General features: G+C 33.2%; 1 pseudogene; it reads right to left on the reverse strand.

The window, feature by feature from the left end:
• The window catches only part of LOC117178703, a 235,152-nt pseudogene that overhangs the window by 133,116 nt on the left and 90,345 nt on the right, over positions 1-11,691 (reverse strand).

The following is an 11,691-nucleotide window of genomic DNA, read 5'->3' on the forward strand; positions in this document are numbered from 1 at the left end:
TTTCTTTTTTTTTATTTACATATTAGTTTTGAAGAAGTATCCTGTAGATCAAAATTTTAGCTAAACAAAGACAAAACTTTCATTCGGTGTCCAATTAAAACAAAGGTTTTAATTTTTATCCTGTCATTTTTACATGTTCAACAGTCTGTCAGTCAACTTTCGCATTACTCAGGAGCTGCCAGTCAAATTCTTTGTTACTTGTTTGCACCAAAACAATCATCCTCAATGGGTTTCATGAGTACAAAATGACTTTTTTTCACTTGAATTTTTAACATGTTTGACAGTCTGCCAGTCAAACTTGGCACCTATGAAGAACAGCTAATCAATTATTATCTTACTTTTTGGCACCTAAGGAATCATACCCTATGCGTTTCAGGAGTACTAAAATGACGTTTCTTCACAAAAATTCCTGGCTTCTTTGAAAGCCTGCCAGTCAACTTTGGCAACACCGAGAAGCTGCCAGTCAAATTTTTTGCTGGTTCTTAGCATTCAAACAATCATTCCCAATGGATTTCTAGAGTACTAAAATGACGTTTCTTCACTTGAATTCCTGGCATGTTTGACAGCCTGCCAGTCAACTTTGGCACCACCGAACAGCTGCCAGTCAAATTTTTTGTTAGTTCTTAGCATTCAAACAATCATTCCCAATGGGTTTCAAGAGTACTAAAATGACGTTTCTTCACTCGAATTCCTGGCATGTTTGACAGCCTGCCAGTCAACTTTGGCACCACCGAGCAGCTGCAAGTCAAATTTTTGGTTAGTTCTTAGCATTCAAACAATCATTCCCAATAGGTTTGAAGAGTACTAAAATTAAGGTTGTAATTGTCATCCTGTCATTTTTTATATGTTTGACAGCCTGCCAGTCAAGTTTGGTACCACTCAGGAGCTGCCAGTCAAATTTTCTCTTAGCTCTTTGCACCTAAAAAATCATCTCCGATGGGTTTCAAGAGTACGAAAATGACGTTTTTTCACTCGCATTTTCTACATTTTTGACAGCATGCCAGTGCATTTTGGCACCACTCAGGAGCTGCCAGTCAAACTTCTTGTTAGTTTCTAGCTTTCAAACAATCACTCCCCGTGGCTTTCAAGAGTACTAAAATTACGTTCTTCCACTTAAATTGTTGACACGTTTTAAAGCCTGCCAGTCAACTTTGGCACCACCAAGGAGCTGTCAGTCATACTTCTTGTTAGTTTTTAGCATTTAAACAATCATTCCCAATGGGTTTAAAGAGTACTAAAATGACGTTTTTCACTCGAATTTTTGACCAGTTGAAAGTTAAATTGTTGCGAAATGCATCAACAGCTGCTAGCCAGTCAACGAGTTTCGAACTGTCGACTATGAAAACAAAAGATTCTGAAATTTTAGTGAGTACTAAAATGACGTCCATAGAATTGTCGTGAGCTACCGGACTATTTACATTTTCTCTGGAAGAATTCACTTTGCAATTAAATTGATACCAAGTTTTGGTATTGATTACATTCACTATTTCTTTCTTGACATCAAAAATCCTAACCGTAATCCAAAATTGACCACTGTTTTTCACGTTGGCAAGATCGTATAGTAACTTTTGCTCGCATTATAATTTTGTACTCTTTAATGTTACCATGGATTTTACCATGGATGCCAATTTTTTGTTGAATTTGTACCATCATGAGGGAAATACGTTGTGACTTTTATGCGGGCTAAATAACTTTTGTCGCCAGAATTTTTTTTCACGAAATTGAATTCTCGCATGTTTCTTGAAAGCTTAAGTGCCAGAAGTTTCCGTATATTTAATTAATTTTCAATGTGAGTAGTAGAATTAATAGTCTAAATTATTCTCAGTGTCTATGCAAATGTGGATTCACAGTAATGTGTACCATAAATTTCGAAGAATAAATTTAAAAGTATAATATAGTTAATAACATATTTTTGCAGTTAAGAGAATTGGATACTCTGCTGCAACTGCAGTTTCCCGAAAGAAATATTGAATAACACACGTGTGTTTGCAAGAATTGTTATGCACGTTTTACACCTTGATTTGGCATCCCCCCAAATGTTGCAGTAGAAGATGATATTAATAACATTGGTGAAGAAAATGATGATCTTAACGTAGTAGAGTATGAGCAAAATAATCCGTGCGGACTTGATATATTGGTAGAAATTAATGAAATTAACGAAGAAATTTTGCTCAGATGCCTCTGAACATCTCACCTTTTCGTACGAAATTAAATGCACCGGAAAGTGAAAGAAAGTTGTACGCTAATAGAAAGCAAAAACAACTTTTTGTTGAGTTTTCTGAAGCCACAAGTAAACTTTTAAAAGTTTATGACACTCCACTTCCAAGAGACGATTTGTCCAATCAATTTATAAAAAACCTTGGATTGGGTTTGGGAAATTGTAAAACAAAATCAGAAGAGATCCGCCTTTTAACGCTGTTTACTGATGATCTATTACCTAATTATTTTCCTGATCCATACAGCGGTCATCCTATTCCTGGCGAACATCTAAAGTTATCACAAGAATATTATTCAAATGATGACATTGATTGCACTAGGCAGATTCAAAATAAGAAAGACGTCATAAATGTATTAAAATTTAAACCATTCTTTTAAGAAAAAAAAACCCATCAACAATCATTGGAGGATCTAAATTTTATTCTCTGCTGCCAAAATGGGTTGTCATTGATCCTCCAAGGGAAGAGTGCCTCTGAATTTACTGTGCAAATTTGTAATTATGTTTAATCGCTCTTCAAAATTTGAGAAATGAAAAGTCTTCGAGCTGAAGGTTTAATGAATCAGAAACTTAAAATCTCAGAAGAGTTAGCTTCTGAAGAATTGACTTTTGCTTTATGGAACAAAGACTTTAATGAAGAATCTGAATAAATGGATAATAAAAATCTGAAAATGTGGGCCAGGGTATTATTTATTTTTTGAACTAAGATTCAAAGTAAGTTTTGTGCATTATTGAAAAATATTTAAATATATTGATTTTAAAACTTTTTAGTCAAACAATTTCTTGTCTTGGCATTATTTTTGTGTTTCAGCAAAAAATTTGAAAATTCGATTTTATGAAAAATAATTTAGAGACAATAATAATTGTTTGGTCCATTTAAAACTCACAGGAAGTTTTCCTGATACGAAAATATATTTTTCTTAAATATTGAACCAAAATGATCGGTATTTTCCTCATAATAGTACAAATTCAACAAAAAATTGGGAAAAAATATAAGTGTGGGTTTTCGGAAAAGAAAACAAACACAATATCTCAATTAAGTCAAAAGCTATACATATTTTTTAAAAAATTTGATTTTTTAAAAACAAATCTTAAAATTCAAATACGCATAAATCCGAAAAAAATGATTGTTACATATCGCAAAAATACGTATCGCCTAATTTACTCTTAAAAATAAAACTTCTTAAGAGGGCTGGGGACACCCGTGGGAATTCTGAGTTGAGTGTGCGAGAGAGACAGAAATATGATAAGCACGCCCCAAAAGGTGGAGCTTCTGAGCGAAAAAAAATTTTGACAGTCAATCACAGTTGGAATATTTTCAGAAAAAAGGGTACACAGTAAGAAAAAGTGTTAAAAAAATTTCCTGCGAGAAAGTAATAATCAGGGGGGACCTTCAGCCAGGTTCAGGCATTGCCTGGAGAACGGTACCCTTGCAGAGGGTGGTAGCTTGTCGAGCGGACGGTTTTTGGCCTCGCGAGACCCTCCCATTATTTGAGATTAGACACACCGGATAAAAATCAGAATCTTTTACAATATTCAATAATTAAATTTTAATGTACTGCATTAGCCTCTTTATATCATTATGAGTAAATCGAAAAAAGATTGAAAAAAATCGGTCAATATTTTCAATGTTAGTTAATCGTTAAAGCTTCATTTTCCTAACTCGTTTACCAATCCAGGCATTCCACATAAGTTATAATTATTATCAATGGTTTTACATACCTATTGTTAAATTCCTATTGTCTTGTAAATTTGTAAAATAATCATTATTTTTATTGTTGTTACTATAATACCATTTTCTATTTAAAAAGTGACTCCTAAAAGTATATATCATTCGACTCAGAATTTCAAGAAACCTGCAAATTCGTTGAACGTCAGAGTTTGAAATTTTGAAAATGCTCCATTTGAATTTTCATCTAATCGAAACATTTCATTGTGATAATTTTGAAAAAAATAATTGCCGAGCCTGTCACTATTATTTCACAATTAGAGAGTAAGATTGCAGTAGAAAACGCTATTTTGTAGTATTTTGAGAAATTTGAGGAGTTATCTCTCGGCTCGTAATGATAAACAACTTTTCTTAAATAAATATGAAAAAACAGACGTCAACGAAGAATGTGCACGGACTAAATTAAAGGCAAGTAACTACCAATCTTGACGGAAGTTGCAAAAATTTGCTAAAAATACTTCTCTGACGTTCCACGGATTTGCACGTTTCATGAAATTCTGAATCGATTGATATATACTTTTAGGAGTCACTTTTTTCATAAAAAAATGGTATTATACTAACAATAATTTTAGTCAAAGTTACCCTACATTTGAAGAATTATTTCTCGGCTCGTAATGATTATTTCATAAATTTACAACATTAATAACATCTATTGACTTTTCATCTACAAGTATATGTACCTATCTAAACCAATTTTATTCAATAAATATGAAAAAACAGAGGTCAAGGAAGTATCTGCAATTGAAGGCAAGTAACTACCAATCTTGACGCAGGTTGCAAAAATTTGCTAAAAATACTTCTCTGACGTTCAACGGATTTGCAGGTTTCGTGAAATACTGAATCGATTGATATATACTTTTAGGATTCACTTTTTTCATAAAAAAATGGTATTATACAAACAATAACCTGTCAGTTACCCTACTTTTGAAGAATTATTGTATTTTATTTTTATGAAAAAAGTCACTCCTAAAAGTATATATCATTTAACTCAGAATTTTAAGAAACGTGCAAATCCGTTGAACGTCAGAGAAGTATTTTTAGCCAATTTTTTTGGAACTTGAAATTTCGTTCATTTCATTAGAGAATCAACAGAAAATTCAGAAATGAACCTAAGAAGGTTTTCTTGAGATTGGTGCCAGATGTGAAACACAGTTAGCGTAGACATTGTGCCCTTCGGGGCTTAGGACCCTGCTGCTGTCCGGGGTGAGGTAAGGGGCATGCAGTGCAGTGAGTACAACAGCGTGGGCGTGCCTAAAGATCTCCGTAATATTTGGCCGCTAGGATCGGTAGTTACTGGCCTTAAATTTAGTCCATGCAAACACTTCGTTAAACTCTGTTATTTATATATATTTAAGAAAAATTGTTTAGATAGGTACATAAACTTTAGATGAAAAGTCAATAGATGTTATTAATATTGTAAATTTGTGAAATAATCATTACGAGCCGAGAAATTAGTCTTCAAAAGTAGGGTAACTTTGACTAAGCTTATTGTTAACTTAAGAAATGTTTATTGCAATTTCAAAACACTAGAGACATAGAGCATTCTTTTCTGAATGCAGAAATACCATATAAGTCATATTTTTCATTGTACTTTTGAAAAAAATAGAGTGCAACGATGACTTTACAAAAGCTCATGTCCCCAGCCCTCTTAAGTTTGGACGTTTGCGTACCTTGTCTATCACTCCGCTTCTGAGTTGGTCTTTAATTAGAAATCTCCAGTGAATCAGCGTGTTATCAGATTACTTACATAAGTTGTAAACATTAAAACATTTAATTAATCGCAAGCCTAAGTTATTAAACCAGCATGGCCGATTGTATTTTTATCTGCTATAGAAATATACTTCTAGTTCCCTATTGAATCGGATAGCGCTCTACGCTATATAATAGAAATCTATTTTGTTCTATAAATATTGGAAGCATTTTGCCTCTTTTATTAATTTTCTATCCAAGGAGTTTCTAGATGCAAACAGATTACTATTCTTCAGCATATCCTTGCAATCATTTTTCATAGAACCATCACGTGTATTAACCTCACGGTTAATGACTATGCATGTATCCGCTTTATTAGTGTCTTCTATACGTATTAACGAATCATGAAGAGCTTGCAAGCAAAAACTTGTATCTATACCCGGTGGCCAGTAAATGTTTGCAACAATAATAGAGGGAGTTGTCTAAGCTCTTGTAAAGAACTAGAGATTCCTTTCTAGTATAGTAGGTTTTTCACATACATTTGGCCAAACAGGTTTCCGCGGGACAAATCACAACACATGGGTGAGTTATCTTACAACGGTGAGTCTTGCATAATGAGCGACCGCCCATAGTATGAAGCCTTATCTTTGCATCCGAGACTTTACAAGGATGGACGAACCCTTTACCTAGCTGCTGGTGCGAACAACAATGACACCATCAAACCCATTTGTAGAATCGGCTCGAAATTATCGAATCCATAGGGCATCTGACAATAACGATACGACGGTCCGACGAAACGCTCACACTATTGGTTAAGGGATCCACTCAAAGACGACTTGCTGGAGTGCAATGATGGCATCATTATCGCTGTTCGCAGAGGCTTTAAGGAGTGCATGCACACCTTGTGGCACCAGATACACCCTAAGCTTCCGCACATCTCGCATTAGTTGTCGCAAAGTCACGCTGACAACGTCCCGTGAAAAGGATATGTTGCAAAAACAGTTGCGACGAGAGTTTAGCTGATTCAAATCGGAGGGTAAACGCGACGATAGATCAAAACATCAAAAAGCGCTTGTAGTGATTGACCGCATAACATTTAGTAGACTGTTTACGGAACAGGTCCGAAAGTTCGCGCAAGAACTGAGGATCTATCACCATTCAGTGAAGAAGTCGAAGCTGCTGACAATGAAGTAGCACAATGTTTACACAAATACTTCGTTTCTCGCGCACCCATCGTGATACTTCAACGATATTCTTATTTCCGTCAAAAATCCGACCATACCCGAGGAGGTTAAGACATCCTGGAGAGATTTACAAGGCTTGACATATCTTAAAGGGAAAAACTGAAAACATCATCCGCTTTAAGGAGCACGAAGACCTTGGCCGCTGTAGGACCAGATGTTATCAAGAACTTCTGGTTTAAGAAGTTTACTTCTACGCACCAGCACCTGGACCAGATTTTCACCTCACAATTAAGGTTGGAGCACATTCCGCAGTTGCTAGTGTTAGAATGCACTGTACTCAAACCGAAGAAAACTGAATTGCCCAACCAAAGGAACTACAGGTCAATAACTTTTCTAAACACGCTGTATCAGATCGTTCTTTTTATCCTGAACGGAAGGACTGCTCGGACAATTCAACATGTGTGGGGAGAGATTTGATGCAAAAAAACTGATAGAAAATATCTGTGAATTTTGGATTCTAAAATAAGAAAACGATTTAGGGGAATTTTTTTTCAAACTATGATAACTTTATTATATTACCAAAACTTAAGAAGTTTTTGGCAAACTTTGAACAATTTTTTCAGTTTTAACATGATTTATGAAATTTTAAACAAAAAAGATTAATTTTCAAACCAACACTGTATAAAAACACTCTGTAGTCCACTTCTTCATGTTTCCTAACCATTTCAAGAACTGGTTGATGTCTATTTGCAACGATATGCGCTGTACACAGAATTATCTTTTTGTCAGATGTTCATCCGTCCATGTTAGAACTCCGAATAAATAGAGTAGTATCGGGTCGAAAAGAATGTTCGCTGCTGATCCTTGACAAATCTTATAGCTAGTTCCAATTTCCCTGCATTTTTAGCATAAAGTACAATGAATTTTGAGCATATGTATGCAACTACAACAAATTAAATGACTTTTCCATTATTAAATTATAATTAATAAAGAAAAATACCTTCTCGAGATCCAGCCATTGTAACATTGGGACTATTCGGGCATTCGGGAGAAAGCAAATTCTCATAACAGTGCATGATTTCTTTATCTGAATTAGTAGTGCCAGTGAAGGCAGCGTCTATTATGTCTTTACTACCCTTTTGACTGATAAGAAAGTTGGTACTAGTTGTGCTTGTCGCTGATTGGTAATTTTTGGCAGGTTTCGCGATGTTCATTTGCTCATGTAAAGAATCCAAGAGAAGAGCAAGAAACTCTTGACAATCATGCTAGATAACAGAATAATCACAAAATACAATGAAAATAAATATGCAATTATATTCACTGACAATTTATTAAAATAAATTAATTGGAATAAATTTTCATTGCCGAAAAGTTTTCAAATTACCTGTCTATAATCCTTGAACTGGGAATGATAAGAACCCAATGAGTGTTTAAATTCCGTAGGTCTGATTACGCTATGCCTACCAGACCACATTTGACAAAGAAGCGAACTAAAGTGCGCCATTAAGGAACCCGGAGGTGGTAGTTTCTCCCCTCGCTGTTGCAGATCTAAGAAATCCCGCAACAAAGGCGGTGTAGCAGTGAGACATTGCAAGCCCGCGGCCATGAAGCAAGTGTTACCAAGATTACGAAGGCCGCAAACACCAGGAAGGGTAGCACCTGCAATAATAAAAATTACGAATAAAAAATTATGGTGAGGTTTAAATATTTTATAACTTTATTCTGTCATTGCAATATAATAAGGAGAAAATGTAAATATCTTCTTTTATATTGAATATAAACAATATTCCTGCTGCGCAAGCACATCCTTATTGCGCACTGCACCCACGGTGCTTTACGCCCAGTTTGAACGCACCTGGGATTCGCGGGAATGGTCTCGTGCTTTACGCTCCTTTTTGTACGTTTAATGCGTGCATTTCGAGTGCATTTTTTCGAATATCATAAATAATGTAGCTTAAATCGGAAACTGTGATGCACGCCCCTGATGTACAGTAAGAAATTTTGGGCGACTGCGTACTCATAAGTACCACTGCTGAGCTAAAAACAAGATTGTCAGCCCGCCCTGTGTTCAAGACGTCTACATTCTTATTTTGAGAATGCTGCGATCCGACAAAGGGGCGAACGACGCGCCAAGCTTTTAAAAGGTTGAGTTATCGTCTGAAAACGCGGATGGTATACATGCGCGGCCTCGCGTAAATTTACTCATTTATACCTATACATTAGGGTGGTCCAAAATCATACCTGTTGAAATTTTTTTTCGATTAGAGGGCATTCCCCCCCCCCCCATTTCACATTTTGTGAGGTTGTCGGAAAAAAATTCCCTTTAAGTTTGAGCCAAATCGGTTGATATTAATACGTGCCGCAAAGGCCCTGAAAATCCCAAAAGATTAACATAAGGAAATTTTGATTTTCGGAAAAATGGCATTCAGGTTTCTGGATTTAAACTTAGCTTGCGGGAATTATTTTTGTTTGTCAAGTGGAACATTTTAAGTATTTGTTAACTAATTAACAATTGTTTAGACAATTTATTTTAGATTAAATCATTTTGTTGTGCACTCACTCATTGTGATTAGACAATTCGACACTTTTAGGAATGATGATCTTTGTTTCAAGAATTTAATATTTGTTTAAACAATTAATTATTATTTAATTGTAACTTTTTTTGTAAAAAGAAGTACAAAACTTTAGTTTAAAAGAAATTAGTTAGCTTTTCTGCTATTATTAAATATCTACGTCATTTCGATACTAGTACCTTATTTTATAATAAATTCTTATTTGTTCAAATAAATTTTGTTTGTTAAAACAACTTTTTTCGAAAATAAATTTTGAAATTTCTGTTTTTTTGCAATTATTGTGGTAATTTTTCATTGTTGGGAGCAAAATTCTTTGTTTTAATTTCCAGCGACGTTCAAAAATTCAAATATTTTTTATTCCTTTTGAGAATACTGAGGGCTAGTCTGCGGTATCAACATAAACAAATCAAAAAAGTACTTTGAGTTTTCAGAGGACAAACGAGTGTATCTACGAGGGTGATTTAAAGGAAAAAATTATAAAAATAATTTCAGAACGACAAAATTGAATGTAATTTTTATAGAATTAAGTCTTACTAAAAAAAAAAAATAAACTTTTCATGACCAATGTAAAACATTTTACGAACAAATATTGGTTATTTAAACCATTTGTTTGACATTTAAATATTTAACAATGAGTGATATACTCAATTAAATTGAGAAAAAAATAAGATTTGCGAATCACATTTTCCAATATAATGTTACATTAATATTCAATGAATTTATTAAACAATAAGATAATGGGTTAGAAAAAAATATTGCTCTTTACACTGACAAATTACAACAATAATTGCAGAAAAACTGAAATTTCAAACATTTATTTTCGAAAAAAATTGTTTAAACAAACCAAATTTATTTACACAAATAAGAATTTATTAAATGACGTAGATATTTAATAATAAGCAGGAAAGCTAACTAAATAAAAAATTAGAGTTTTATACCTCTTTTTAAGAAAAAGTTACAATTTAATAATAATAATAAATTGTTTAAACAAATACTAAATGCTTAAAACAAAGACAATTATTTATGAAAATGACCATTTGTTCAATCAAACATAAAGAATCTACCTTTCAATGAGTGAACGCAAAAAAAATTATTTAAATCAAAATAAATTGCCCATATTATCCACAATAATCGCGAGGGGGATTATATTGACCCTCAAAAATAAATGTTGTCGTAAATTTTTGGATTTAGGGTCAGGTAAATTGAAACTAATTAAGTTGTTTCAAACGTGTCAGCACAAAGTGTTGGCCCTCATCAATGAGTTTTATTAAATCTGTGAAAAGTACACAATATCTTGCAGGTACGCAGTTGTACAAGTGGAAACATTACTTTCTGATTAATATCTTAGTTGTGAGCTAATAAAAATTAAAAATGTATTAGTTTTAAATTTAAATTTTGTTAAATTCTTTTAGGACTATTGATAAATCTTGCATTAATCTTAAAAAAATGTTTTGTTTTAACGAAGTACAATTGATAAGAAAATACTAGCAATGTAGTCAAAAAAATTTGTTCAACAATTTTTTATTTAATGAAGAAATTTTTTTTCTAATCGTAAAATGTTCTTTAAAAATTATTTTTCAGTGACGTATATGTAACAAACCTTATACAGCTGTAGATTGTCGTATAATAGGCAAATATAATTGAAATAAATTTTATACTTAAATACATTTTCGCAGTAATAAGAATAATGTCCACAAACATTTCATTTACAAATGATTATTTCAAATAATTTTTTCCTTAATTTCTCGTGTATAAATTTTGCTTAGAAAAAGTTTTGTTTCCGAAACTGGTTCCATTTTAAAAGTAGAATAATTTCAACAATCACAATGTAGTGAAAACTAAATTTGCCAAAGAAAGATTGTAGTTGCATAATAATTATCGGATTTTTGTTGTGTTATGTTTGTATGTCTTTAATTTAAATGTACTGAATTTATATATATTTTTTAATGTTTATATAATTAAAGGTTTTGTCTGTGAAAATAAATTTTAAAAAATTTAATTTAACTAAAATGAAATTCAATTGGAAATTATAAACTTTGTTGTAGTTGGCAATAATTTTGAGGTATTCTTCGAAGTGCACGTTAATCTTCAAATATTGTATTGTGACATAATTTGAAAAAAAAAAACAACAAAAACAACAAGTTTAGATGTCGATAGCTCAACCGATAGTAGAATTGGACCACTCTGGGGAATTTGAAGTGGGGGTTATCTGTACTATGGGGAATTTGAAGCAGGGGGTGGTCTGTACTACGGGGAATTTGGAGTGGGGGTGGTCTGTACTATAGGGAATTTGGAGAGAGG

Source organism: Belonocnema kinseyi, chromosome 8 (genome assembly GCF_010883055.1).
Source record: "Belonocnema kinseyi isolate 2016_QV_RU_SX_M_011 chromosome 8, B_treatae_v1, whole genome shotgun sequence".
NCBI classification, from domain to species: Eukaryota; Metazoa; Arthropoda; class Insecta; order Hymenoptera; family Cynipidae; genus Belonocnema; species Belonocnema kinseyi.